Source organism: Podarcis tiliguerta, assembly GCF_965153285.1.
Source record: "Podarcis tiliguerta genome assembly, chromosome: 1".
NCBI classification, from domain to species: Eukaryota; Metazoa; Chordata; class Lepidosauria; order Squamata; family Lacertidae; genus Podarcis; species Podarcis tiliguerta.
In genome coordinates, this window is record NC_139534.1 from 59055741 (window position 1) to 59080016 (window position 24276).

Sequence of the window (24276 nt, forward strand, 5' to 3'; positions counted from 1 at the left end):
AATCCACGTAAAATCAAATCCGCCTTAACGACTTTTAAATCCATGGCACTGGTTTATTTATTTATTGCTTCTCCTGCACGATTAGTGTAATTATATAATGTATAAAGACTGGGATTTTGTTGTTCAGAATGTAAAAGCAATGTGATTCTAAGGGCAGACCTGTGGTTCAACTAAAAGCGTGGGCCGAGAATCTCCTGTTCTCTATTTTGCAGAACAATCTCGCCTCCTTGAATACACAAAGTATAGACTTAGTTCTGTCTAGGAGGGAGAAAGACAAATCCAGTGGTATTTACTGCTGTTAATTTAAGGAGGCCAGAATCCTGTTTGTAAATAGTTACAGTAAGGAAGAATTGAACCAAAAGGTTCTGTTTGTTATTTTCTTGAAGCAACATTTAGCCTCTTCCACTTGTCCTTTTTCTTTACTTTAAAAAAAATTGTCATAAATTTCATAGATGTGTTGGAGTCCTTGGGTGCATTTGTGCCAAGGCTGGATTAACCATTAAGCAAAATAAGCACATTATTGGGGCATCAAGAGACGGGGAGTACCACAGAAATTTTCCATTGCTGGATTTTTAACATTAATGGTCATAAATTGCTCAGCTGACCATTTTCTCAGCTGAAGTATATTAAAAATCCGAGCAGAACAGCAATGCAACAAGGCAGGTTGGATGCCTTATTTAACCTTATGTAACACATCTTCTATACTTAGTAGAGATAGTTTTGAGGATCTGATCAAAGACTTTGCAAGTGGAAAAAAGGAGAAAAAATTCCAAATATAAAGTGGAAGTATATTGTTTATATTTTGAATTAGATATATATGTGGGGACACCAAAATCTTAATTGCTTAGGTCCTCTAAAGGTTTTAATCCGGCCCTGATTTGTGCCAAACCTTGGACTCCAACCTATCACATGCCTAGTTACTTGGGTCATGCTACATGTGTGTATAAGCTGGGGTTTGACAGAGACGAGCAAGCTACTTTGGTCTTGGGAGAGACAGATAAGATGGATTCTAAAAAATATTTGCTTTTGGTGTTCCAAAAGCACCGAGAGCCAGTGTGGTGCAGTGGTTAAGAGCAGTGGACTCATAATCTGGTGAACCGGGTTCGTGTCTCCGCTCCTCCACATGCAGCTGCTGGGTGACCTTGGGCTAGTCACACTTCTGTGAAGTCTCTCAGCCCCACTCACCTCACAGAGTGTTTGTTGTGGGCGAGGAAGGGAAAGGAGATTGTTAGCCGCTTTGAGACTCCTTAGGGTAGTAATAAAGCGGGATATCAAGTCCAAACTCCTTCTTCTCTTCTCGTGTTAAGGTTAGAGGGAATGTAGGGGGTGTGGAAGCACAGCTGGAGTTGTAGAAGGAAGGGAGTACAAAATTATTTACCCTCTTATGTTAAACTGTCATCTAATCTGATTGTTTTTTACTTTTTTGTTTGCTGCGCTTCTGACTGCTGGCAGCTGTTTTGTTGATTTTGTCTATTTTTGTCTTATTGGAGTGACTTTTTGCAAACTGCATTTGGCTTTTTAAATAGAAGAGCAGCATATAAATAAATACAAATAAAGTTGATAGATACCTTGAAAAATAGACAATTGTTCCTTTCCTCAGTATTTTTATGGCATAGGTTGGGATGGGGTTGTAATGAGTTGCCTTTGTTTGCTTGACCTATGTAAGGCTTGCAGTGGCAAGAGTCATAAGACCTTGCCTCCCCATATGCTTATTCTTTTAGAAAGGTTTGCCCATTAGTAATGAGGAAGGGGTATCATTGTTTTTTAGGTCTGTTTCTTGAAATTGTTTTGACTTGAAACTCTTTAAAATCATAATCTAGGTGAAGCTTTCTGCAAGGCATTTGACTGGCTATAATAACTTGTATTGTTTCCGTAACCTGTATTCTGACCTCTTAGAATAACCTGCAACAGAGACTTTAGGTCTATATTAAGATCATGTGTGGGTAGGCCAGTTCCAGAACTGGATGGACAAATTGTAAATAGAGCTGCAGAGTTCTCATTGTGCTATTTCTTTACTTTTTATCTGCAAACATTTTTTTTGGACAGGAAATGCATTGTCTGCCAACCTTCACTGTCCTCAGAAAGCCATCCAGTGAACCTGGAGCCAGTTACTTATCCCCACAATTTAAGAACTACAGTAGAATAAGAGGACTTTAGGCTGCACATCTATACTCTCTTACCTGGGAGAGATAGGGATATGATCGCCACATGCAAAGAAAAAGCTATTTTAGTTTGTGGGAGCAACATGAGTACTATTTAAACCCCAATGAAGTATGTCACTCTAAAACCAAAGGACGCTAAAGTCAATCATATCTAATTTAGAAGTCTGTACAATAAATAGCAGGATCTGGATTAATGTGGCACCCAACCACCTAATTCTTTTAAAAAAGAAGCAGCAGCAGCAGAGCAGTTGAAGTTTTACATTTTGGATGGATAGCATATTTTTTTTCCTGAAATAAAGCCACAGAAGTGAGAGGAAGCCAAGGTGGAACCTTTCAACAAACAACTGTGGTGGAGGATGCAGTGACTGTCTCAATGGGATTGTCTCTTGCAGGAAGAAGCAGCCCCAGGGAGCAACCAGAGCAGTAGCAGGGAACTTTTAAAAAACCATGTCTAATTCTTAAAAGGTTGCAAAGTAACTGGAACAATGCCTGAGGATATATCTGAAAGTGAGGTGTGTGTGTTTATGGGGGAAGAGACAGTCTTTCCATTGGTCAGGGCTGGGTAGCCAACATGGTGCCCTCTGGGCAGTGTTGGGCTACAGCTCCCATCGTCCTTGATCACTAGTATCCTAGCTGGGCTGATGGGAGTTGTAGTCCAACAATGTCCGGAAGACACCATCTTGGCTACCCCTCGGTTGGGGCGGTGCTTCACTCCCCTGCCTACTTCTCTGCACGTGCCCCCCCATGACTTGGAGAGGTGGAATAAATTACGGAAAACAAACTAGGTTCGTGAAAGGAACCTCTGCTTCAAACCTCTCCAGTGTCTAGTTCCAGCTGGCCCAATAATAGTTCCTTTATATAAGTCGCAGTGGCTCTGATGATTTGTGGGCATCATGCTGACAAAGGAAGCAGCTGCTGTGCGTCCTGCCTGGTTCATCCATGGCTGGTTCATCCTATTCCCTTGGCTTCTGTGGCCAGCATGTTTCTAATTCTCCCTCCCAACATGTAGGGGAGAAGCTTGGGAAAAGGGACCCATGAAACAACAGGGTGGAAGGCACAGCAGTAGGACATTCTTTCAGTGTCTTGGAGAGCTAAAAAAATACAATCCTTGCCGTTTCTGGACAGGCATTGTACCCAAGAGTGAAAACGGGTAATACATTTGGCAAGCTGAGTCAAGGCCTATTTAAAGCACCATGATCAATCCAGGAAAAATCCCAGGGTCTATGCATCCCCATGGAAAAGTCCCTGTGCCAGAAGCAATAACTGGCATCAATTAGGTTCAGCATTCCCACCCATCGAGGTTTTTTGGTGTGGGTTTTATTATTATTATTTTTGCCGTTTATGCAAAGTTAGTGTACCATGTACAGCAAATAAGAAGCAGCCCAACTCCAATCCAGCAAAGAAGGTGGGGTGAGAAGGACAAAAGATGTACTGTTCTGAGAGTTAGAATGTCAGAAATAGAAATGACAGGGCGTTGCAAAGGAATGGAACTGCTCAGAAGTGTTGGGTGATGTTTCCCTGAGTTGCTGTTAACCTGTCAGATTCCTTGGGATAACTTGCAATTTATAGCACTGTATAAATGAAGCTTAAATTAGAGGAGCTGGGGATAGTGGTTTTTTTATGCTGAAAACTAGGGCACTTTGAATTGCTTGATGGCTATGTTGTTTTAGTGCAGGCCTGTCCAACCGGTTGATCATGATCTACTGGTCGATCGCGATCTACCGGTCGATCGCAAGCTGCCCCTGGGCCCCCCCCAAAGCTCAATAACTCTGGTCAATCCAATGGGTAGATCACTGCCAGTTTATTCATAGTAGGAATAGATCGCAGTCTCTTGGAAGTTGGAAACCCCTGCTAGTGTATTGGTAGCAGGGCTTTGCTTAAAGCTGAAAAGAGGTCTAGAAATGCATACATCTTCTGCCATAGCAGCCCTTTGAGAAGATGCAATGGTATATATGGTAGGCTTGTGTTACCAGCATACATAGTTCAGCCAAGGGAAGGGGCCTGTGGGGGACTTTGGAACCATGAAGCATAGAACAGCCAAGACAATCAGAACATGTGAAATTGATTAAATTGACCCTGACTTTAAGGCCCATTAGCATCAGGACCATTAACATTAGGACCTACTAAATAGGAGTTTGCGTTGCTAAAACCATGTTAACGAAAGACAATCTTACTCAGCTACGAGTGATTTCCAAAGAAAAAGAAGCATTTTCCCTTGTTTTTTTGCTCACATGTACATTGAAATAAACGCGAGTGCAGTCATCGTTGCACATTAATTTTCCAGTATCCTCTTCTCCAAAGATAACCTGTCCGTAGGGACACGGGAGTGGCTGAACAGCATACAACAGTTTTAAAACCAAACATGAGAAAACTGGGAAGGCTGTATAAATTTATAATGAATCTGATTCATGAAGAAGGAATATGATTTAAGAACTCAAAGTTATTTGTAAAAATACAAATATTACTTACTGATGTTTATTCAAATATCCTCTGGAATACCAACCAAAAACATTATGTGTGTGAAAATACCAACAACAACAACAACAACAATATCTGGAAGGATTTATTAGTACTAGATTATTTTTATTTATTTAAATAAGAAAACAAGGGAGAAACTACCATGAGAATGGAGCAAGTTTGCTATGGAATCACTTGGGACAAAGGAATGAGCGGAGTCACACAATAGTACTTTGTGACCAGAACAAAGAGAAGCAGAACAGCATTCACAATAGCAAGTAGAATTATGACATAGTCTCGAAAATGTTACATTCATATTTTGGTACGTGCAGACCCAAAATGAGCTGCTGCTGCTTAAAAATAAATAAATCACACATGCTTCTATTCCTCCTTTTCCAGAAAATTATGTCTGGAACTTGAATGAGCTGATTATCTTCTGAAGTATCCTGATATCTAAATATTGTTAGTTATCTGTACTGTTATATGTATTGATCAGCTTGGCAAAGGCATTTTCCCTGCAAGTAAATTGCCGTTCTCAGACAATCCAATAAAGATACTACAAAATAAATGATCATATCCTTCCTGCCCAAACAGGCCTTAGGTTGACTTATGTTACAGTCTTGTGCCAACATCTAGGAATAATATCTCAGAAGCCACAAGCTTCCTACCCCAGAAGCAGAACAAAGCAGGGAGGGTGGGAGAACAAAACCCCTTTGTCGTTTATTTCAAAGCACCACGTGCATCTGGTCTGATTACTTATTCACTTCCCTGCCCCCAAGTGGTGACAGGAAAAATTCTTGGATGCTTTGCAAGATAATCTAAACTGGCATTACATCCTGTGAGACAAAGCAAGCAGCTGCCGCTGAAAGACCACTCCATCCCTCCTGCCTCAACCCAGCCCCCTTAGCTCAGATCACAATCAAAGTAAGGTAAAGGAGAGGAACGATTTTGCCCAGGAGTGCCCCTCACAAAATCTCCTTCCCCTTCCCTAGCAGACCTCTGAAATTGGCCAGTGAAAACACACTCCAGAAGGTTTTTGGCCCCCTGATTGTTTACAACGGGTGAGTAGAGACTTCACTTTGGCTGCATTCACACTGTAGTTTATTCCATTTTCACGTTAATGCTGCTGAACGTAGAGGAGGGAAGCTTTTAAAAGTAGTCAGAAATGTGGCACAGTAATAGTTTGACAGAGAGCAAGAGAAACCTTTCGCTGACATCATGCTACAAGTTGTTTGGAGATCACAGGCTGCCTGGGCAACATGCCATGCTGGGCAGGAAACCTCCGCGGGCAGGAGACCAGGTATATTTGAACTGTAGTAAATGGATGTGTATGGGAGATAGATGGAGCAGTTAAACTTTAACAACAAAAACCTTCTGTTGATGTTCCCATTTCATTTGCTCACCGCCTGAAATTCCAGTAATAAATTTACCAGGCAAACATCACAAGTGACAGGTTTACACATCATAATGCCACACCTCTGTGTGACCCATGAGGTTTTTGGGGGGTGTGGGAGCCACATTTAGCAGTAAACAAAGTATTTCCAACTTTCTTGCCATCCTCCCTTCCCTGGGCTGAGAAGAGTACTGTTCAGGTTGTGCTCTTCTTGTCCTGCTCAAATAACCTTTAAAAATAAGCCCAAAACAAATGATTTGCCCAGATGTGGAAAATCCAAACTACAGGACCTAAAGGCGTCATTGTGAAATTAACTAGGGCATACTATGCTTGCGTGTGTGTGTTCTTTTGAACCTTGTTGAACCTTGAGGCTGACTATAGAACTTAATTCCTTCAGACAGCGGCCCTCCTCCAGCAGCTTGCAAGACGTACTAGCTTCCCTGCATGCCTGAAAAGATGTGGTCGATTGCCTGTTGAGCAACACATCAAATCCAATAGAATAATGCAAAGCTATATGAATAAAACCACTGCTGCCCTTTGCCTTAACTGTTTGTTTAAGCTTCCTTTCTTTGTGGTGTCCTACGGAAATGTCTTGCTCCTCTGGCCAGCTTAGCAAAAGAGAAATGCCTGGCTGCCAGGATGCAAAGTGTATAAGACATCGACTTAATTAAGGCCAGGGTTGCCGTTGCAAACCACAGCAGGGCAGTTAGTTGCTAGAGAGGTCAACATTTCACCTGGAGCTGTTCAAGGGTTTGAACCAGGGGTCAGCAAACTTACTGCGTCTCGAGCCGGTGTCTCCAGCACCAATCGCGCTGCGGGCCGGAGGGCGGGGGAGCGTGTGCTCATACGCTATTTCGGGCACACTTCCGTGGCAGAGGAGCACCGGAAATAGCTTGTGCGCATGTGCACAGGCCTCCTCCAACCTGGATGTGCACCGAAAATAACGCACATGTGCAAATAATGCTTGCGCATGCACACAAGCTATTTCCGGTGCTCCTCTGACCTGGAAATGGACAGCCGCATACCGCAGCGCTGGTAAGAGCGGGCGGCGGCAGCAGGCAGTGGGGGTCGCCACGAGCCGGATAAGAGAGTCCCCCGGGCCTTATCCAGCCCACGGACCTTAGTTTGGGGACCCCTGACATGAATCTCACCAGGTGACCTTGAGCCAGGCTATCTCTCTTGGCTCTAATACACCACATTGGTTGTTCTAAGGTTAAAACCTGAGAGAATCTTGTGCATGCTGGAGGAAATAAATGGGTACAAATGGGTACAATGTACAAATGGGTACATTTGACAAATGAGCAAATGATGATGCTGACAACATTAAGCTTTAATTGAACTTAACTTCCAAGCAAGGGTATTGGGAATCAAAATTTAAGACTGATCAAGAGTAGGCTTTTTTTCATTCTTTTTTAGTATTAAAACTGATGCCTGCATGCAAATGGGGCATTCAAGGAATGCATTTGAACAAAAACATGTTTCAGTAATCCACACTATTAAAAAGTCCTGATGTGAGGGTGCAAAGAGACACGCAGAGTCATAGGGAAACGGCATGCAGCCGTTGTGTCACATCAGAAATGAAAGCATCAAGTTGCGAGAAAACCACTATAAGACCTGCTCTTCCACACCTTCCCTTCCAAAGAAAAAAAACCAACCATCTGCCTGCCTCTTCAGAGATGGTGCTTAGCTCTAATTTGTAGTTGTGGCTGTTTTAATTAAGATTTCATTTTACTTACGTTTGTTTCCTGCCTAAGGCTCAGCATGGGTAATGGTGCTTTAAACCAGACAAATATATAAAATACAAAACCACAACCATCTCTCTAGTTATTTCAACACAGCCACCAAATGCCACTCCATATAAGAGCAGCAATATGTACTGCCCAAAAACAACGAAGGGTCACTTCCCCTGCCAGACAGCAGCATCTCATTGTTTTCCTCCCATCAACTAATGGTGGAGAAACACACAGTAATATCACAATATGGGGTAAGTGATCCCTCATTTTCTTGCCTTGCCCATCATTGTTTAGGTGGAGGCACTGTGTCCAGATGTTAGCTCTGTTTTGTACTGTGTCTTCTAGACGAGACCATGTCCTAAGGCAAGAAAGTGACGCTGATTTGGATTCAGCTTCTCTTGCCTTTATATGTTTCAGTTTCCATCTTCCTGTTCTGGAAAAAGGTTGCTTTCTACCTGCTCTCGTGACACAGGCTAGGTACCTTTAACAGTTGCCCTAGAGCCTGAGTTCATTCCAGCAAGTTATCCATCCATAGAGGGATGGAGAAAGCTAAACCTACTGGATTTCTTTGTGTCATGCAGCTGTACGTGTGTGTCATGCAGCGGTTAAAGGTGCAAAGCCTCTGTAAGGAAAAATGTGGGAATGGCAATCTGGAACTCTGAGCTCTGTGTTATGCTAGGAAACAGTATTTATGAATCCTTTTCCTTTGGATAGGGTTGCCAGATTCATTAAGGGGCAAGGCTTCTGTGCTAATAGCAAGATAATTTTTTTTTTTGGCACAGCCAGCTTCTCTCACCATTGCAGTGCTGTGATGGAAGAAGCAGTAATTATTCTTGATCACAAGGCCAGAGTGAATCCATTTTGCCATACCACTCACTATGCATCAGATGAGGGTGAGATCCGAAAGCTGGGGCTGGACACAGAATTGCCAGACTGCATGTGGAACAAGGCTCATGTCTTCTGCACTCATTGTATTTTAAAAGCGTACACCTCAAAATTGCTCAGTGTTCATGTGATCAGCAAGCGATTGCAGGCAAGTGCCTTCCACAGGTACCCTCACCACAGAGCTTACTGTAAATCAGATGTGAGAAACCTGGGATTGATGGGAGGTGGAGTCCAACAGCAACTTACAGAGGCCTGCAGGTTCCAGCCCTGGTTCCAGGTTCCAGCCCTGGCTTAGATTGTTTATTGAGTGTAGCTCTGTGACATGAAGACCACCTAGAATTTCAGAATTACTAAGTAACTCCTTGCCTGTGATGAGGCAGCAATATGTAGTTGCCATTATGCACAAGTCTGTGCTCAGAGCACACTGCCAATAACTTATATTTAGTACAGGTGGTGGTGCTTTGCATAAGGCCTGATCCTTTTTTGTGGTGGCACCAGCACATGTTCAGCTCCATCTCAGTACTGGGCAGAGAGCCAGATAAGACAGCATTTCTAGCAGCTGTTGTGTGGTCCTGTGAATCAGCCTTTTATTCTCCATGAATCAGGAATGGTCCATATGACGATACCGGCAGGGCGAGGGCAGGTTGTACTAATTGGTTGCATGAAACCCAAATGTCTTCCCGCCATCTAATGCTTTTGGTTCTGTTTGGAAGTTGACCTGTACCCGCACATGCCATACTGTTCCAGCCAATACCATTTAAAGAAGTTGGTACACACACAAATATCTGCACCAATGCCACATGCCATTTAATGCTGTTTGATCTACTTTTACAATGCTGTTTGGAAGCCATGTGTGTCTCCTCTCCAACCATATACTTACCCTAGTATTCAAAGGGGGCCAACGTAATTATTATTGTTTATTAATCACTTCCCATCAAGCATCCTGAAGCAATTTAAAATATAATAAAAACATATACAAAACAGCTGTGTGGCTGTGTGTGTATGTTTGAAACAACTGCATATATACATTTAAAGAAAAAAACAATCATTTACAACACACACACACACACAGAGAGAGAGAGAGAGAGAGAGAGGGTTAACAACCACACATACCGTATATTAAATCAATTCAAATCCTATACTGATACTAGCTGGGATAATGATCTCTATATCTACCTTCCAGCAGCTCGCCTACCTGTTAAATCTGGTCAGGATATTGTGCCATATTTGGAAACCTGCATTTATAAGGCACAAAGTTTAAAATAAATCTGAGGGCACATATTTATTTGTGGCCTGGATACCCTTTGAATTTTAACCTGGCAAACATTGCACTGGAGGCATATCCGATGCCTATTGTGTCTACAACAATGTTTATCAGCGCACAGTCCTTGCTCAGTGGTAGAGTGTGGGTGTGAATACAAGTTGATGCCACTTTTGGCACCAAATCAACTTCCTCTTGCATGAGTAAGAGAGAGCAAGAAGGGATTACCAAAGCAGAACAATCACAATCCAGGAAGCGGTAGTTCTTTTCTCTCTCTGCTCAGCAGAGTGGTTGGTTTCCCTTATTCACCGACTCCAAGAGGGCAGGTGAAAAAGTCTACAGGCCCCCTGCACATTTAACAATAGTGCAGAAGAGGAAATGTCAACAGCTGTACAAGAAGTTGCACTTGCTGAAATCCCCTCTTCTGCATAACTATTAAAGCTGCAGGAGCCCTGTTCTTTTTTTATCTGGCAACCCTACTCCCCACACCCTTGCTCACAGGAGTCTGACTGGAACTGATTCAACAATAGGTGCAAACTAGGCAACTGCCCATGGTGTCAAATCTCTAAATGTACTCAGTTGCTGAAAGTGGACAGAGGCAGTTGAGCTTTGCCTCCCTTCTCCCCAGTAACACAGTAAAAACGAACCCCTCCCAGCTTTTATCATCCAAAACTGAAATCTTAAACCCTTCTTGGTTCTACCCACTAACACACACACACCTCCTTCTCTGGCTTGCCAAACCACTTCCCAAATTGACACTTTCTCCCCTGTTCACTTACATAATTCTAGCCCAAAACTGCTGATCTTTTTTATCATAATTTTAATCAAGTTTTCCAAAAATTTAACACATACATTTCAATACATAGTAAAACATTTTTCTTTGTTATTTTGGCCGACTTCCCACCCCCTTTCCCATGGTGTTTTAATTTCTCTCCCTCTGTTGCACCCTGTCTTCTATCTCTTACATCTTAACAACACTACTATAATCTTTAAATTCTTCTGTGGCTCATAGTTCAAATCTTGTTTGTGCATCATCATATAATAATATTTCTTTAAATTGTCAGAAAAAGGCTTCCATTCTTCCACAAAACCTTCGTTATTAAATTCTCTTATTTTGGTTGTTGACTTTGCCAGTTCTGCATAGTAAAAAGTGCTGGTCTTCTGTCTTACTATCCTCCGTTTGTGGCTGCCATAGCCTTTGCTTGGCTGATGGACTGTCTTGATGGGTCATGACTCGTGTCTTTGCTATGTCAGTGACTCAGCCGCTTGATGTCTGCCAGGCAGTTTCCTGGATTTTGAAAAATTGGTTTAAACTCCAGCCCCCACTAGACCCAAGAATTCAGGAGTTTGCTTAAATTCTAAACTTTTAGTGAATCCAGATATCTTAGGGCAGTCTTGCATGCCCCTGTGAACTTATAATATTAGGTTAGACACTCCTGTTTCAATGCTGTGATTAATCAAACTCTTTGGTAGTTAAAAGCTGAAGCAGGAGCCCAGAATGGACCCATATGCATGTTTGCATACTCAGATTTATGTCCAATGGGATTCAGTGGGATTTATTCCCAGGGGGTGTTCATAAGGTTCACATTGGCTTTGTTGGGTGGAGCACAGATTTCAACCATGTAGCTTTCTTTTCTTGGATGTCATTTGCAGAGACAATGTACACTGGGAAGCAAACGGAATTACCTTGCAGTGTTGGGCCATTAAAAATAGAAGGAAGAGATTTGTAGAGAGCTGAATACCTACGACACCTAGTGGTTAAAGTCCAGAAATGTCTAAGAAATTGAAATGACGATGAGGAGGGTAGGACACTATTAAGAAAGGAAGAAGGGTGTTGACAAAGATGTAGACAAAGGGAGCTCACAGCAAGTCCCTCATCTGCAGAGAGGCCTTCCCTTCATCCTGGGGGCTCAGTCATCAGTCTTGCTTCTCCCCATGTGTCTGGTGAGCTGTGTATCTTTTATTTTCATGGATTATCATGCATTTGTCATCAGTTTATTAATTTTGTTATATATGTAGGGGGAAAACAAGGAACTGGGGGTATACATCCCAAAATAAGCTTTCAATCACCACACACTCAGGGCCAGATTTAGATGAAGAGAGGCCCTAGGCAACTCCACTTGTGAGGCCCACTTGGGTGGTTTTCCCTTTGTGGCCCTTTCAGATCTGCATACTATACACAAGTCTTCCATGCTAGGCTTCTCCTCTTTAGGAGAATGATGGGCAGGTCACAGGCCTGTCGTCCTCTTATATACCTGCTGGGATTGACAGGGCATCTGACCCTCACCTGAATCTCATAGCTCTCCTGTAGCTGCCTCTGATGAGTTATCATTTAACTCTTGGGGAAAATAATTAGCATCACACATTATGTCCATGGAAGTTGCCAAACCAATTAACCAACTAGAAGGATTGCTGTTAATAGCACCAGTTTTCCTGTAACTTGATATTGCTGGATAGTTTTGATGAACTGCAAAAGCATTTTTAGTTTGCTTTCTGTTGCCACCCTGGAACTTTTATTTATTAGTGCCACTTTGTTTTGTATGATTCCTTGCAAATGAAGGGAAACAACTTTTTTGCTTGTATATGTTGATAATATAACTTTGGTTACTGAGGACAAACAAGATTGTACAAAAACAAGATTGGGTGCAGGCCTGGCCAGGACATAGGCGTTCTGACTGTGACAAAGGTGTTTGCTTGCTTGATTAACAGCTGTTGGGAACTTCAAGGACCCTACTCTCCCTTCTTATTGTCTTTGCACTGGACCTGGAGACTCCAGTAGAGAGCATTCCATGTTAAGAAGGAGGGCAAGTGGGCACTCTATCAAATGACAGGACAGGAGTTACATGGAGCAGGGCATTTCACTGGTGGTGCCCACTGTATGCTTCGCTCTTCCCAGACCTGCTCTCTTTTGGCCTGTATTTTGGAGCTTTATAATTTGGATTTTGGTTGACAAGTCTTATCAGTTGCTGATGTATGAGTGGATTTTATTTGCTGCTATTCTGTGCTTCCGGTGCACCAGGGTTTACACCAGCGTAATAGAGTTGGCCAGGATGCCAGAAGGGATACAATTTACGAGCTTTCTCCATTATCTGCACAGCAGGGGGTGTTCAGTCAACAGTGCAAAGGCTGAGCTGAAGCATTCCCTGCTGGTTACCTGCTTTCAGCAATAGGGGTCGCTGTCTGGTAGTACCCGATTAGTTAGCTGTCAGATTCTAGAGCTCCCTATTGGTGGCTCTTAGGTAATGTACAAAACACAGAGTCCATTCATAAAACACAGTGTTCATTCATAAAGCAGTAACATAATCGCCATTGCTACATATTGGGTGTATATTTCAGCAGTTGAAAGTACAAGTTTATGGTCATGCTGTAGTGTAGTGCTTATGCGACTGTGAATAAAAGGTGGCTAGACTCATTGTCTCAGGGTTGGGGGGGGGGGAAGAGGTGACAAAACTGATTTCCAATAAGTGCCCCCCCTTTATTTCCATAACAAGTCCTTGAGTCAGGGACTCCCCTGAGAAGGAGGCTAGTTCACCAACACAGGAGCCCGATATGTGGAGAAACGTGACTCAAAGAAGTAGGAGGCCCAGGGTTCGCTCTGATTGTCTAGAAATACACAATCGCTTTGAGGTCCTCTCCCCTAGCATGGAAGACGAAGAGCAGACTCCATTTGAGGATCTCTCCCTCATTACAGTCGATCACGTATATGAAGATGAGCAGCAAAGTCAGTCCTCAGGGAATGTGCAGGCGACCTTGGAACGGACCGCTCACGGAAGAACCCTGACCAAACCTAAGAGAAGGCGTGTAGTGGTGATAGGGGATTCCCTACTGAGGGGAACAGAAGCAGTGATCTGTGGGCCTGACAAGATGTCTCGGGAAGTGTGCTGTCTCCCCGGGGCTAAGATCCAAGATGTAACTGAACGACTGCAAGGAATCATAAAACCCACTGACAAATACCCCTTCCTCTTGGTTCATGTGGGAACCAATGACACTGCAAGCAATAGCCTCCAGAAGATCAAAAGAGACTACGAGGCTCTGGGCAGGAAATTGAAGCAATTAAATGCCCAAATCGTCATCTCATCTGTCCTCCCAGTTGAACGACGTGGCCCAGGGAGAGAGAGGAAAATAGTGGAAGTAAACAGCTGGCTTTGCAAATGGTGTAAACAGGAACGGTTTGGATTCTTAGATCACGGACTGCAGTTTCTTGAGGATGGACTTCTGGCAAGCGATGGGCTGCACCTCACAACGGTTGGGAGGAATGTTTTTGCCAAAAAACTAAGAAACCTCATCAGGAGGGCTTTAAACTGACTAATGTGGGGGAGGGAGACAGTGCTCCTGAAGGTAGGAGTCTATTAATTGATGAAGATGATCATCCAAATGTCATAGACCAAAGGGAGCAAACAGCAAGCAGACCTAGTGGTGGGAGGAAAAAATCCTTAAATAAGAGACACGGGGGAATGACTAATGGACTTCAATGTCTGTACACTAATGGACAAAGCATGGGAAATAAACAAGATGAGCTTGAGCTCTTGGTACAGCAAACTAAATATGACATAATAGGCATCACTGAAACCTGGTGGGATAAGTCCCACGATTGGAATGTAAAAATGGAGGGATACAATCTATTTCAGAGAAACAGACCAGACAAGAAAGGAGGAGGAGTGGCGTTATATGTCAGGGATGTGTATACCTGTGAAGAGATCCAAGATTTAGAACCTCAAAGCCAAAGTGAGAGCATTTGGGTCAAAATTAAGGGAGAGAAGAATAATAGTGACCTCATTGTGGGAGTTTACTATAGATCCCCAAGCCAAACGGAGGACATAGATGATGCCTTCCTGGAACAGATGGCCAAGCATGCAAAAGGAAGGGAGATAGTAGTAATGGGGGACTTCAATTACCCAGATATTTGTTGGATGTCAAACTCAGCCAAGAGCATAAGGTCAAACAGATTCCTCACTGGCCTTGCAGACAACTTCATTGTCCAGAAAGTGGGAGAAGCAACAAGAGGAACAGCCATTTTAGATCTGGTCCTAACCAATGTCGATGACCTGGTTAATGGGGTAGAAGTGGAAGGATCATTAGGCGCAAGTGATCATGCTCTTCTGAAGTTTACTATACAACGGAAAGGAGCAGCCAAGCATACTAGGACTAAATTTCTTGACTTTAAGAAAGCCGACTTCATAAAACTTAGGGAAGTGCTGGGTGAGATCCCATGGACAGTAATGCTAAAAGGAAAGGGAGTTCATGATGGCTGGGAGTTTGTTAAGAGGGAGATAGTAAAAGCACAACTTCAGGCAATACCAATGAGACGGAAACATGGAAGGTGCCTAAAGAAGCCAGGGTGGCTATCTAAAGAACTTTTAACTGAGTTAAGATTAAAAAAGGATGTGTACAAAAAATGGAAAAGGGGGGAAACCACCAAAGAGGAATTCAAACAAATAGCCAGCACGTGTAGACACAAAGTCAGAAAAGCTAAAGCACAGAATGAACTCAGGCTTGCTAGAGAGGTTAAAAGCAACAAAAAAGGCTTCTATGGGTATGTTCGTAGCAAAAGGAAGAACAAAGAAACAGTGGGGTCACTCAGAGGAGAAGATGGTGAAATGCAAACAGGGGACACAGAAAGGGCTGAACTCCTCAATGCCTTCTTTGCCTCAGTCTTCTCCGATAAAGAAAACAATGCCCGACCTGAAGAATTTGGAGGAAATGATTCAGCAGAGGAAACACAGCCCAGAATAACTAAGGAGATAGTACAAGAATACTTGGCTAGTTTAGATGTATTCAAGTCTCCAGGGCCAGATGAACTGCATCCAAGAGTATTAAAAGAACTGGCAGATGTGATCTCAGAACCACTGGCAGTCATCTTTGAGAATTCCTGGAGAACAGGCGAAGTCCCGGCAGACTGGAGGAGGGCAAATGTTGTCCCTATTTTCAAAAAGGGGAAAAGAGAGGACCCAAATAATTACCGCCCAGTCAGTCTAACATCAATACCAGGGAAGATTCTGGAGCAGATCATTAAGCAAACAATCTGTGAGCACCTAGAAAGGAATGCTGTGATCACCAATAGTCAGCATGGATTTCTGAAAAATAAGTCATGTCAGACTAACCTGATCTCATTTTTTGACAGAATTACAAGCCTGGTAGATGAAGGGAACGCAGTGGATGTAGTCTACCTTGATTTCAGCAAGGCATTTGACAAGGTGCCCCATGATATTCTTGTAAAGAAGCTGGTAAAATGCGGTCTTGACTATGCTACCACTCAGTGGATTTGTAACTGGCTGACTGACCGGACCCAAAGGGTGCTCATCAATGGTTCCTCTTCATCCTGGAGAAGAGTGACTAGTGGGGTGCCACAGGGTTCTGTCTTGGGCCCGGTCTTATTCAACATCTTTATCAACGACTTGGATGATGGACTCAAGGGCATCCTGATCAAATTTGCAGATGACACCAAACTGGGAGGGGTGGCTAACACCCCAGAAGACAGGATCACACTTCAAAACGACCTTGACAGATTAGAGAACTGGGCCAAAACAAACAAGATGAATTTTAACAGGGAGAAATGTAAAGTATTGCACTTGGGCAAAAAAAATGAGAGGCACAAATACAAGATGGGTGACACCTGGCTTGAGAGCAGTACATGTGAAAAGGATCTAGGAGTCTTGGTTGACCACAAACTTAACATGAGCCAACAGTGTGACGCGGCAGCTAAAAAAGCCAATGCAATTCTGGGCTGCATCAATAGGAGTATAGCATCTAGATCAAGGGAAGTTATAGTGCCACTGTATTCTGCTCTGGTCAGACCTCACCTGGAGTACTGTGTCCAGTTCTGGGCACCACAGTTCAAGAAGGACACTGACAAACTAGAACGTGTACAGAGGAGGGCAACCAAAATGGTCAAAGGCCTGGAAACGATGCCTTATGAGGATCGGCTAAGGGAGCTGGGCATGTTTAGCCTGGAGAAGAGGAGGTTAAGGGGTGATATGATAGCCATGTTCAAATATATAAAAGGATGTCACATAGAGGAGGGAGAAAGGTTGTTTTCTGCTGCTCCAGAGAAGCGGACACGGAGCAGTGGATACAAACTACAAGAAAGAAGATTCCACCTAAACATTAGGAAGAACTTCCTGACAGTAAGAGCTGTTCGACAGTGGAATTTGCTGCCAAGGAGTGTGGTGGAGTCTCCTTCTTTGGAGGTCTTTAAGCAGAGGCTTGACAACCATATGTCAGGAGTGCTCTGATGGTGTTTCCTGCTTGGCAGGGGGTTGGACTCGATGACCCTTGTGGTCTCTTCCAACTCTATGATTCTATGATTCTATGATTCTATGATTCTATGAGTCTGTACAGTGGTACCTCGGGTTAAGAACTTAATTCATTCCGGAGGTCCGTTCTTAACCTGAAACTGTTCTTAACCTGAAGCACCACTTTAGCTAATGGGGCCTCCTGCTGCTGCTGCGCTGCCAGAGCACGATTTCTGTTCTCATCCTGAAGCAAAGTTCTTAACCCGAGGTACTATTTCTGGGTTAACGGAGTATGTAACCTGAAGTGCATGTAATCTGAAGCGTATGTAACCCAAGGTACCACTGTACTCTTAATGGTAATACCAGGGACCTAGAAGGTGCAGGGCTTGTCAGTCCAACCCCTGCACAGTCTCATCAGGGCTGAACTTAACGCAACTGGAGCAATTTGGCCAAATTGGGTCCCGCGGGCCGCTCCTAAGGGGGCCCCTGCACCAGGGCAATCTAGATGAATTTTATTTATATCTATAAAATTTTGCTGTGAACTGGGACCCTACAAAAAAAAAAAAAAATCAAGTTGCGCCCCACTGCTTCAAATTGAGCCCCACTGGCTAGCCCTGAGTCTAATGGTTGCTGGGCCTGAGTTGCCCTCCCTAGCATGAAGCCTTGGGTGTACAATTTTGGGAGAGGGGAGACTGTGGCACTGGGGAGAGGGCAGGCTGGTGAGGCCCCCTAGACTTAGAGGCCCTCGGTTTCAGCCTACTTAGCCTATACATAAATCCAGCACTGCGCACACTAGAGTAGCATCTTGAACCAAGGCAATCATAAAGATAAAGCAGATGAGAAATCAAATAGTTGGCCTCACTGCATCAACACCTTCAAAAAAGCCTGGGCAAAGATGTGCGTCTGAAACCAGAGCTTGAAAATAAGCAGTGTGGGGGCCAGACATATCTGGGCGGGGAGGGCATTCCAAATCCTTCTAATCCTGTTGATTAACGTCTGCTGGACAATAGTATTTCTCTCTTGTCTAGACAAGTTATGAGTTTCAAACGTTCAAATATGTGCAAAATTTCATCTCAGCTTTTCTTTAGACTCTGGAAGAACCAAAGACAACAAATTAAGTACATCCCAATTTTCACTCCAAGAACAACTGCAGCTAAAGCAAAGTAACAGAGAACAGAAATTCCTGAGTGTGCTTTCCACAGGAATTGTAGCAGAGTTATATATATAAAAAAAATGAATGCTATATAAAAATATGGCTCACATTGAATTTTTCAGTCCTGGGGTGAACCATGGCTTCCTCTTAATTTCAGAAATGAAATGACAGATGCACCTGCACCCTGGTTATGTCATCTACCTGGACTCTTCCCCCACGCTTCAGGTGGACTGTGCCTTTTAAAAATGTTTGAAGCGTCACATGAAGATCTATCTATTCATTTGTCAAATCTTTTAAGCAAAACAAAAAGATTTATTTCTCAAAACGCATTACTGCCAGAGGCGTCCAGTTCCACCCAACATTTTTGGGGGGGACTCATCACATGACATCACACATGCGACAAACACGTGTGACATCATGTGCATCAGGAGGAGGTCGTGAGGAATGCTGAGGTCCACTGCCAGGAGGCCTGGGTCTCCAAGACTGGGGGTGGTGGGGCTCAGCTCCATCCCAACATACCGGTACTTTGTTGGGGCTGAGAACACCTCAGAGTTGGCGCCTATGATTACCGCTCCAATGACATGAGGACTAGGTTTTCTGGCGACATCAAGTGGGGCTAACCAAGCAGGGTCGTGCACTGCCTGCTTCTGCTTCAAGCTTGCAGAACGGTACTTTTTGGAGCTTAACCCTACTGAGGAGTAGGCACATTGGCCAGGAACGCAGTGAGGGTGGTTCCAGATGGGACTCGCTGCTCTAAATATGTGACATCTATCTTCAGCAAGATTGTGAAGCTGAGGCTCCAATACTTTGGCCACTTCATGAGAAGAGTAGACTCCCTGGAAAAGACCTTGGTGTTGGGAAAGATGGAGGGTGCAAGGAGAAGGGGACGACAGAGGACGAGATGGTTGGACAGTGTTCTGGAAGATACAAACATGGATCTGACCAAACTGCGGGTGGCAGTGGAAGACAGGAGTGCCTGGCGTGTTCTGGTCCATGGGGTCACGAAGAGTCGGACACGACTAAACGACTAAACAACAACAACATCTTCAGCAAAACTCTGTTTGAAAGAAAATTAGCATAGCAAAAATGTACTTGGTTTACATATTTTTTTAAAAAGGCTGCCCACATACTGTTTTAACAACAGGGGGGAGGCGAGATTTCTCCATGCATAAATTGGTAAACATGTGTTTGTCGTGTTTCCATTTCAACTAGTGACCTGGACAGGGTTATTGTGGCGCATGGCCAGGAAGTTGTGCATGGGAGAAGTTCCCAGCTGAACTGAGTTGTGTTAGGAAAGGTCACATTCATCGGACTCCTTGCAGCCACCACTCCAACTGAGAAGAGAGCTCTGGGCTGTGTACGCAGGTTTAAAGCATATCCTGCTCCCAAGATTGAATTCAGGGAACTGTAGTTCATAAAGAGCACTGGGCATTGTAGCACTGTGAGGGGTAAACTACAGTTTCCCAGGGTTCTTGGGGGGCTTGCTTTAAAAGTATGGCTTTTACCTAGCCATAGAAAAGAAAGAGTGAGGATTTCTGCACAGGCAGCTTGTCCTCACTGCCCAAGCCCCTGTTGCCCACTTGATAATTAGCTGATTTCCCTACACAAAATAATCTGCAGAGTTCACTTCCTAAACTGTAATTCAGATTAATTTAATTCCTCCAAGTACGAGTCCCAGTTCCGTAGCAGTTGAGTAGCAAAGGGTTCCATGGTGAATTACTTCAGTAAGTGCACACAGCCAAATTCACATTTGCTGAGGTAGCACAGGTGTGAGAGCTGCATTTGAAGGGATTATTATGTTTGTTTGTTATATTTATATCCCACCCTTCCTCCCAAAGGAGCTCACGACAATAAAAACATGTTAAAAACAATTCAACTGCACACGCAGACTGGGAAAGTTTACCACTTACAAGTCTTGTTGGAATTAGTAGGTGGGAGTACAGGGGACCCTTAACTCTTCTATAGGCCACAATTCTCATTGGCATATTGCCCCCCCCCCCCCCCGGAGATGATACCCCTCACTTAGTCTCTTAAGTCCAGCTTTGGGGGTGGGGGTGGAAATGTGCTAAAAATGGCTAAGGTATGAGATCTGGAGGAGAGAAGTGGTAAACGAGTTAGCACTTCAATCCGCAATCTCCACTGCAAATATTCCCTCCACCTCTGCATTCATGTTACCAGGTAAGCACTGGATTGGGAGCCCCAGCTTTACCTTGTAATATGCTTTCACCTGGACGGCCAGGTTAGAAATGAAGAGGCGGCGGCTGTACCTTTAATAATTGCACAGAAGAGGAAATTTCAGCAGGTGTAAGATTGCAGGACCAAGCTGCACTTGCTGAAATCCCCTCTTCTTTTCTTGCCAGCTACCCAAGATGCAAGAGCCCGCCCCTCCTTTTCCCCCTTAGCCACCCTGGTCCTTTCGATGCCTGAGCTATAAGCCACGAATTTCCCTGTTTGAAGCTCGCCTTTCCTGTGAGCTCACAAGGTGGCCTTCGACAAGCCTCTCTCTTTCTCAGTGCTTCCTTTGCAGCATGTAGTTAATGAATACTGACTTGTAGGGTTGCTATCAGGATTACTGCCAACGTGTATGAAGTGCTTAAGTGCTCAGAGATGCTATGCAAGTTTATAAACTCACCACAGCTCTCTTAGTGTCACTAAGACAAAGCAATGATGTAAAAGCCTTGTTGTTATTTTTTAAAAGCTAAAATATTTAATTGTTTGGTGTGCATTGAAAATATTAACTCCCACCCACCAAGAGGCAACACTCGCTCCATTGACATAAGATACAGTGTAATGAGGAGAGTTTTGCATCATCAGAGAAATTAGTGCAGCAGACTAGAATATTCCATGGTACAGGGCAATAGGATAGTTTTGTTGCTCTTCATTTTTGCTTTATAACAACAATGGGCTAGTCCATGGGTAGGCAAACTAAGGCCCGGGGGCCGGATCCAGCCCAATCGCCTTCTAAATTCAGCACGTGGACGGTCTGGGAATCAGCGTGTTTTTACATGAGTAGAATGTGTCCTTTTATTTAAAATGCATCTCTGGGTTATTTGTGGGGCCTGCCTGGTGTTTTCACATGAGTATAATGTGTGCTTTTATTTAAAATGCATCTGTGGGTTATTTGTGGGGCATAGGAATCCGTTCTTTTTCTTTCCTTTTTCAAAATATACTTTGGCTCCCCACAAGGTCTGAAGGACAGTGGACCGGCCCCCTGCTAAAAAAGTTTGCCCTGGGCTAGACAAAACACAACCACGGTTGCAGAAAGTCTTTTGGAGAGAGCTCCTTCGCGAGCAACCATCCAGCATGATTCAATAAGGTCCTCAACAAACAGCTTCTAATGAATGAACAATTGTAGCACTAAAAAGTGTATGAAGGGAATGTGAAAATGTGTTTTGTTTGTTTGTATGCATGTTGATACTTGATTGAAGATGATCAAATTGGTTTTATTTATTTATTTATTTAAAAAGATAGATGGAAATAATGTGTTTGGGCCAGACTTTGCATATCTTCATACATTCCCAAAGATGTGGATTGGTGAAGTCAAGGTATTTTGAAAGGGGAAGAACCAGCTAACATTATTCCTATTGACAGGACTGGTGTAGGATGGGGCAAAGTTCTCACCAGTGGGACTCTCCCAGTGTGCAGTAATGGACTTGAGAACAAGGGAGGACTCGTCAAGTGGTAAGCCAGAAGCCTAGGAATATTGAATGGCCTTTTGTTGGAAGTGATATAAATAGAAAGGATTGTAAACATTTTTTATATGCAGTAACAGCAGCTAGAATACTACTGGCCCAAAAATGGAAACTCCTGACGATTGAAGAATGGAGGATGAAGTTAATGGACTATGCTGAATTAGACAAATTAACAGGAAGGATCTGAAACCAGCGAGACCAGAAATTTACCAAAGACTGGAGTAAATTTATGAACTATTTGAAAAGTATTTGTGATGACCAGACGATGTTTGTAGGTCTGCAAGAAGTTCTGTGAGGAGTATAATTGGAAGTATTGTAAAAATGGAGAAGGGATGATGGTATGTTAATAGATGTAAAGACAATACAAAGTTAAGAAATGCATAAGAAGTGGTTAAGACGGAAGATCATCAGAGGTGCTGATGGAAGTCCAATAAGATTGTATTTGTAAAAAAATGTGTGGTATGTTTTATAATTTACATGTTAAAACTAATAAAAATAAAATAATAAAAATAAAAATAAAACTTTTTTTAAAAAATGAATATTAAATGGTCTTTAAAATCCCAGCTGGAAAAGCTTGATAGCATTAGAAACCATGGAAAGAAAGTCCCTTAATAGGAAGAATTATTTAAAGGTATGCAATGATGGCTATTGCTGCTTATATCTGGTCTGGCAATGTACTAGACTGCATCATGACTATAGAGGTTACATTGCCTTCTCTTCCACATAAGATATTAATATTTCTGTGTAAATTAAAGCAAAACCTCTAGCTGCTGTTACCTATTGCAGTGTAACCAAGTGCTACACAGGGTGACATGTGGAGTCAGAAATTTCTTTCTCATCCTCTTTACTGTCTAATTACTCGGCACACGATTCAGATTTTAGTGTCTGGGGTCCCCCCCCAAGAAGATAAATGACATCCATTTTATCTTCATTTACACCTAGTTAAATTATGTCACCCAAAAGCTTTGAAGTCCCATAAAGGAAGAAGAGAGTACAGACCACATTTATGCGCACTTTATTTTTTTAGGCATTCATTTAAGACATCTTTTGTGTACATCTGAATAATGTTATTTGTGAAACAGCCCTTTAGCTAACCTGGGAAATGCCAACCTGTATGTTAAATACATCCTTTGGGCAAGATTCAATTTCCTTACCTTTCTAGGAGGAAGTATTCTGATTGTTCTGTTTGTTCGTCCAGCTAGCACATATATACTGGAAATTACATTTCTGAATTTGTTTAGTTTGCAAATAAGACCTTGATTTGTGAGAAGGATTTTTGTTTTTGTTTTTTAAGAAACCTCTCCTCTCCCCTCTATATATCTACTTCCAGCAGAGGGAGCACAAGTGGCGTTGTCCAACAAGCCACTCATTCATTGCTTCAGTGACTGTAAGCTTCTCAAAGAAAAGAAAAATATATCGGGCTGAAATCCTATGCACACCCTTAAAGTGAAATCTGTGGGGCTTGGTTCTGAGCTGACATGAATAGGATTGTGATTTGAATGATGTTTAAGGCCACATATGTTCTGATGGACTCTTTTGAAAGCAGATGTGTTGAAATGCACAGTGTGCTTTATGTGGCAAGCATTTCTGCAGGGTGCAAAACAGATGCTTCCGTGCCTTGAATAGAAAATAAAATAAAAAAGAACATTGTGAATGTTGAATGATATTAATGAAGAAAATCTGGAAAACACAATAAGTAAAGTGGTCACAGTGTTTGCCTGTTTTATGATTTGCATTATTTATTCATTTTTAAAGGTGTTTTTTTTAAAGGAAAGATAATCCCAGAGGGTCAAAAAACAATAAAATCTAGCATTTACTTTATGACTGGACCCAACATATTAAACTTATTGAGATATGCATTTGAAATAGTACTTAAAAGACCTTTGTTGGGTTGAGGAATATGTTACTGGCAGATGTAATAAAACAGTGTAGAGAAGCTCTTATTTTAACACTTTTTTTTTTACTCTGCCACTTCTCTATCCTCAGTTGCCCTCTCTCAAAGCAGCTTTTCTTAAAAATAAAAAGATTTGTAAAGTTGCACCATCAATGGATGAACATTCCTGGATGAGAAATGCCTCACCGCAGCCAGTGTGCCTGGTCTACTGGGCTGGTGTTGGCGTTTGTGTACCCATGATGGGGAAATGGCTCCTTAGACGAGGATCCCTGGAAGTCCAACTACGTGAATTGTGAGGACCCCGCTGCCCTGAGGAAGTTCACTTGAGGAAGAAATACAGGGAACACATCCTAAATGGAGACATGTTGCTCTATTTACTTTGCTTCTCCCTCAGTCGGAAAAAGGCAAAGGCAA

At 42.9% G+C, this 24276-nt stretch overlaps 2 long non-coding RNA genes across 3 annotated transcripts in view; one reads left to right on the top strand and one right to left on the bottom strand.

Annotated features, from left to right (window-relative positions):
- Nucleotides 1–24276, bottom strand: part of LOC310671445 — a 53745-nt gene that overhangs the window by 28991 nt on the left and 478 nt on the right. The window lies entirely within an intron of this gene.
- The window catches only part of LOC310671459, a 34382-nt gene continuing 15606 nt past the window's right edge, over nt 5501–24276 (top strand). The window contains exons 1-2 of one of the 2 annotated variants that reach the window (XR_014508020.1): nt 5501–5651; nt 21868–21957. This is a non-coding gene — a long non-coding RNA (uncharacterized lncRNA). Of the gene's footprint in view, nt 5652–11685; nt 11836–21867; nt 21958–24276 lie in introns of those variants that run through there. The other variant, XR_014508021.1, reaches the window with a different exon arrangement.